Consider the following 7,193-nt stretch of genomic DNA (forward strand, 5'->3'; position numbering starts at 1 on the left):
TGATCAAGACTCCGTCTGGTGAGCCACTTACCATTCAGGGAGATACCCAGTATGGACTGCCTGAGCAAGTGTCTATGCTCAAGGCATCCAGATGTCTGAAGAAGGGTTGTGTCATCTATATGGCACAAGTGACTGTTGATGAGCAGAAGCCTACGAATGAAGATATTCCCGTCATTTCTGAATACCCTAAAGTTTTTCCCCAAGAACTACCTGGTTTACCACCAGATAGGCAAGTAGAATTCAGAATTGACATCATCCCTGGAGCAGCGCCTGTCGCAAGAGCACCTTATAGGTTGGCACCAACAGAGATGAAGGAATTGAGGACACAACTAGATGATTTGCTAGCTAAAGGTTTCATTAGACCTAGTTCGTCTCCTTGGGGAGCGCCAATCCTATTTGTCAAGAAGATGGATGGGTCGATGTGTCTGTGCATCGATTACCATGAACTTAATAAGGTTACTATAAAGAATAGGTATCTTTTTCCCAGGATCGACGATCTGTTCGATCAGCTACAAGGAGCAAGCTACTTTTCTAAGATCGATTGGAGGTCAGGCTATCATCAATTGAAGGTTAAAGATGAAGATGTGCACAAGACTGCATTTAGGACTCATTATGGTCATTACGAGTTCCTAGTGATGCCTTTTGGGCTCACTAATGCACCTTCCGCGTTCATGGATCTCATGAATCGCGTCTGCAAGCCTTACTTGGATAAATTTGTCATCGTCTTCATCGATGACATTCTCATTTACTCAAAGAGACAAGTTGACCACGAGAAGCACCTTCGAGGTATTCTGGAACTACTTCAACAGGAAAAGCTCTATGCCAAGTTTTCGAAGTGTGAATTCTGGTTTCATGAAGTCCAATTTCTTGGACATATTGTTAGTGAGCGTGATATCCAAGTAGATCCCGCTAAGGTTGAAGCTGTCATGAATTGGCAAGAGCCAAAGACGCCTATGTAGATTCGTAGCTTTCTAGGACTGGCAGGATACTACAGGCGATTTATTGAAAATTTCTCAAGAATTGCAGCACCCCTGACTCTAATCACCCGCAAGAATAGCAAGTTTGATTGGGGGCCTAAGCAGAAAGAATCTTTTGATATTCTGAAGCAGAAGTTGAGCAATGCTCCGGTACTAACGTTGCCTGATGGAATTGATGAGTTTGTAGTATATTGTGATGCATCACACACCGGAATGGGATGTGTGCTTATGCAAAAAGGCAAGGTCATTGCCTATGCTTCACGTCAGTTAAAGGTGCATGAAAAGAACTACACCACCCATGACTTGGAGTTGGGTGCCGTTGTATTCGCACTAAAACTGTGGAGGCATTATTTGTATGGAACCAAGTGTGTGATCTATTCTGATCACAAGAGCCTTCAGCACTTGTTTAATCAAAAGGACTTAAACATGAGGCAACGACGATGGATGGAAACTTTGAATGATTATGACTGTGAGATAAGATACCATCCAGGCAAGGCAAATGTGGTTGCCGATGCCTTAAGTAGAAAGGAAAGAGTGAAGCCTATAAGAATTAATGCCAAGAGCATTGAGATAAAGAATAGTTTGAATGAAAGGTTGTTAGCTGCACAGAAGGAAGTTGTCTTGGAAGCTAACTACCCTGATGAAAAGCTAGGAGTAACTGAAGAACAGTTATCCTATGGCAAGGACGGAATCCTGAGGTTAAATGGACGAATATGGGTTCCAGTTTATGGAGGACTTCGGGATGTTATCCTCCAGGAAGCCCACAGTTCTAAATATTCCGTTCATCCTGGAGCTGATAAGATGTACCAGGATTTGAAGGCAAACTATTGGTGGATAGGCTTGAAGAAGTCTATAGCTGCCTATGTAGCCAAATGTTTGACGTGCGCACAAGTTAAAGCTGAACATCAAAAGCTGTCAGGTTTGCTACAACAGCCTGAGCTTCCCACCTGGAAGTGGGAGATGGTGACAATGGATTTCATCACCAAATTGCCAAGGAAAAGGAAAGGAAATCATACTATATGGGTAATAGTAGATAGACTGACTAAGTCAGCACATTTCCTACCCATTAAGGAGACTTATAGCTCCGACATGTTAGCCCAATTGTACGTAGATAAGATTATATCTCTTCATGGCGTACCAGTATCTATTATCTCTGACAGGGATACTAGATACACATCACATTTTTGTAAAAGTTTCCAACGGTCTTTGGGCACGCGCTTAAATTTTAGTACGGCTTACCATCCTCAGACGGACGGACAGAGTGAGCGTACAATCCAAACTTTGGAAGACATGCTTCATGCATGTGTGATTGACTTAGGTGGTAGTTGGGATAACCATCTTCCATTGATCGAGTTCTCCTATAACAATAGCTACCATACAAGTATTCAGGCTGCGCCTTTTGAGGCATTATATGGTAGAAAATGCAGAACGCCTATTTGTTGGGCAGAAGTAGGGGAAGTTCAATTATCAGATCCTGATATAGTCCTTGAAACAACGGACAAGATTGTCCAAATTCGTGACCGCCTGAAAGCTGCCAGGGATAGGCAGAAAAGTTATGCTGATAAAAGGTGAAAACCTCTAAAGTTTGAGGTTGGTGATAAAGTTTTACTTAAAGTATCACCTTGGAAAGGGGTGATGCGGTTTGGAAAGAAAGGTAAGTTAAGACCAAGGTATATAGGACCATTCGAGATCATCGAATGTGTAGGAACAGTGGTTTATAAGTTAAACTTACCTGAAGAGGTCAGTGGTATTCACAATGTATTCCACATCTGCAATTTGAAGAAATGTCTAGCAGATGAATCGCTAGTCATACCACACATAGATGTGCACATAGATGAGAGCTTGAAATTTGTGGAAAAACCTTTGTCGATTGAGGATCGACAGGTAAAGAAGCTTCGAAGGAAGCATGTGCCTATTGTCAAGGTTAAATGGGATGCCCGCAGGGGTCCCGAGTACACATGGGAGGTAGAGTCCACGATGAAAGAAAGATACCCTCATTTATTTCAGTAAATCTCGGGGTCGAGATTTCTTTTAAGGGGGTGAGGATGTAACACCTCGAAAATTTACGTCCAATAATGTATCGACACGTGTCATGGACTTTAAACGTGTAAAGAATTGATTTAAAGGGATTGAAGTTGACAAACAAGGAATCTATGTGTGTAAAAGGATTCAAAGTGTCAACAATGAATAAATATATCTTTCAATAACCCTACATGATGTTTATACCCTTAAACGAATAAATCATGGATCATACGAAGCTAATTGTGAAAGAATGTGAGGAATTACAAACTACAGGGGTTAAATGTGTCAACATGTTTAAAGTATACCTCTGAGTGACCTTTTAGCAAACCCTTAAGCTTTGCAATAATTAATTATACTCACGAGAATAAGTGATAAAAATTTCACAAGGTTTCGATAAAGTATGAGAAAGTTATGACAATATTCGTATACGAGGGGTTAAAAGCGTCAACGTTGAAATTTACGGCCTTACGGGTGATCACAAAGTTAACCGAGGACTTAACGATGTTTGGTTATGCCTTGGAGCCCTTAAAAGTCAAGTTAGAGGGCCAAAAGTGCAAGAAACCATGTTAAAATCAAGTTTGGAGGGACCAGGGACCTAAAATGCAATATTTGAAGCTTGCTGACCGGAGAGCCACCCTCACACGGCCCGCGTAAACCCTCTATGGGACCTTACGCGGCCCGCCTTAGAGTGCCAGCGACCAGATTCTTGGCAGATGTCTGTTACAGCCAGTTTAACCGACTTAGAAACTTGGTTTTTCGATTCTAGGGGCATGTTTAATGGTTTTACTGCCCTAGGGACACTTGTAATCACCAGAAAACATCCATAGACTTTGTTGGAATGATCTTGGAGCTCTAAGAAACCTATATAAGGGCCATGAGTTCATTTATTCAAGTGCTCATTCACTTGCAACGATTCAAGCACTCATTTCTGGAGGTAGCTGACTTGGGAGAAGATTAAGAAGTGTAGAAAAGATAACAAGGACCTTAAGTAAGAGTTCTAATCCTTGTTTAGTTCTTTTAATTAGTTTTAAACCAAAAAGTCAAACCGTCATAATTAAGATTTGACTTCGTCATTAATCTTAATTTGTCCAGTCAAATTTCAAATTGAAAGTACCTATGAGTTGGTAATTATGTGGGTAATAAACCCTTAAAAGGGTATTCTCTGATTCCCACTCTAAGTAGGTCAATTGTCGGGTCAAACTTGATTATAAAAAGTCAACAGGAAGCTTATTTTCAAATAAATGCATAATTAGCAATGTAGAAGCTATGCAACCCGTTTTATCACTAATATAACTTGGTAATTAATGTAAGAACATGTCTAAACATGTTCAACCCGACAATTTTCAGTTTAGGCTCGGTTCGGGACCGAAAGTCGCATATTTTGACTTCTGCTTTGACTTTCAGTTCTGACCCGTTTGAGCATAGTTTAGAAATTCCTTAGAGCTTTATTAGGACCAAGTTACCTATAAGTATAACCCTCTAAGATTATACAACTTAGTTCATTAGTTATCCGATTCATATGCATGATTCCGTTAAATGCTTAAATGTTGACTATTATGCCCTTTTCACCTTAAAATGTGATTTTTGAAAAAGTGAAAGAACAAAAACCTTCACTACTGATTTATAAACTTGTCCCTAAAATTTGACATCAGTTTGAGGTCTAGATTAGGAGTTATGCTCATTAGCGTAAATGAGAAGCTTTTTGTTAATTAAACGACATAATTAGCATATAGCCTATCTAAACCCAATTCTTAATACCAAACTTTTTACCCACTGATATAAAATAATATTTTGGGATTTTTGGAGATTTTTATTTATTTTTAGGCTAAGCATAACATAGAGTCCTAAGCTTGATTCGGTAGTTGTTGGTTTTGCCCCGTTTGGGCTATAAAATGAGTTTTACAAATCCTTTTGATACCAAACTCTTTTCTACTGATCCAATATGATAAATAAAATATTTTGAGCTTTCTGGAATAATAAAAAGAGAAAAATGCCCGGATAGTCCCTGTGGTTTCGCCTTTTTTCACCTATAGTCCCCAACTTTCTAAAATTACCTGAATAGTCCCCAAGTTTTCAATTTTTATTCCCGGATAGTCTCTGGGTCTAACTTCAGTTTGTTTTCTCTGTTAAGAGAGTGTGAAATGTCAAAAATACCCTTTCCTTAAAAAGGCCAAACCACAGGGACTATCCGGGCATCATCTTCATTTTTATTTATAAAACCCCACCACCACACTTCATCTTCAACCTCCACCCACCATCACCCTCCTCCACCCTCCCCCATCACAGAGGTGATTGAGCTACAACAGCCACGGCACCGGTCGAACCGGGGTCAAACAGGAGTAACCGGACCAGTCTCGGTGGTGGTGAGGAAGTAACAGTTTGCTCTGCGAATGCTTCGTTTCGCGGAAATCGAGCTTGTTATGGACGAAAACGAAGTCGAGGTTGATAGATCCGCCGGAGGGGGATCAGAGATCGGGTCAGTTATTGAAATCGGGGTTGTTAAACAAAGGGGGTAGCGAAATCGATGAAAATGATCCGTTTTTGGATGAGGATTTACCGGATGAGTATAAGCAGTTAAGGTATAGCAAATGGACTTTACTTTAATTGTTTAGTTTTATATTGATTCTTGTTGCTTTGACCTGCACACTTACAATTCCGTTTTGTAGGTGAGATGCCATGGCCATCATTCAATCACCACCCTCTCATTAATTGCACTCACTATAAAAAATCCTCAAATCACATAACCATTTGCAAAATCCCAAATGAAATCCCTCTTATTTCTACTATTTTCTTTAATCTTTCTGCACACCCAGATCAAAATCTCAACTGGGGTTCCAGTTTTAAATCCTAACTCAATGAAAAAATATGATCTTGATTCGGTTGAGAAGAGGGTTTGTGCAAAAGATGAGTTATGAGACTTTAAGGAGAGATGTTGTACCTTGGCTGTGATGGTGGAGGGTGGAGGAGGGTGATAATGGGTGGAGGTTGAAGATGAAGTGTGGTGGTGGGGTTTTATAAATAAAAATGAAGAAGATGCCCGGATAGTCCCTGTGGTTTGGCCTTTTTAAGGAAAGGGTATTTTTGACATTTCACACTCTCTTAACAGAGAAAACAAACTGAAGTTAGACCCAGAGACTATCCGGGAACAAAAATTGAAAACTTGGGGACTATTCAGGTAATTTTAGAAAGTTGGGGACTATAGGTGAAAAAAGGCGAAACCACAGGGACTATCCGGGCATTTTTCTCTAATAAAAATATCAGCTTTCCTTTGAAAACCCGGAAATAGCTCCAAATCGCCTTTTTAAGCGTTTTTAACGCATAGTATGTATTAAAACTATTTTAAACATATAAGGCTTGATGCCTACTGATTTTTTTAGTAAATTTTTATATTTTAACAGTAAGCAAAAGTCTTAAACTCAGATTTCCAGTTTTGACCTTTTAAGCCTATGTGAAATTACCAAAATGCCCTTAAGGTGCATAGTTTGGTTATAAATGATAGATTTCACACATATATGATACCCTACTGTTATAACTTATTAAATTAAGTATTTTTACTGATTATATCAGACCTGTAATTCAGATTAATATTTAAACTCTTTTATAACCCTTAAAATGACCAAAATGTCCTTACGGGGCACAGTTTGAGTTTAAATTCGTTTTGGCCATAATAGAAGATATCTTACTGATGTCACAACATATTTAAGGCATATTAACTTAGGAAACCTGTATATGACTCTTATGGTTACCCGTTACGCATTTTCGCGTTCGGATCGGCTTATGTGACTAGTTTGCATAAATTAGCCAAAACGGGTCAAACCTTATCGTTTTTATCTCAAAATCCAGAATGTGTTTAAGTTACCCATACTAAACAAGTATACAAGCTTGTCGGGTCAACACCACATTCTAAACCGGTCTTTGCTTTATCATGCGTTGAACCGTATCTTCCTTTTGAAAACTAACCGGTCTAAGTCTAGGCTTAATTAAAGACCCGTTAGGATTCTAATAGGTTATTAAAAACCTTCGTTCCAGATTAGGAGCCCAGTAAAAGCTACGTGCACTTGCTATATTTGATTTATACCTTGCTCAGGTAAATACTCTTAACTTATTTTCCCTATACGGGCTTGGGATACGGTACTATAAAAGTACCGCTTGGTCGGGTGTGTAGTCATTTAAATCGGATTGTGATTAGTGTAT

Source organism: Helianthus annuus, chromosome 3 (assembly GCF_002127325.2).
Source record: "Helianthus annuus cultivar XRQ/B chromosome 3, HanXRQr2.0-SUNRISE, whole genome shotgun sequence".
NCBI classification, from domain to species: domain Eukaryota; kingdom Viridiplantae; phylum Streptophyta; class Magnoliopsida; order Asterales; family Asteraceae; genus Helianthus; species Helianthus annuus.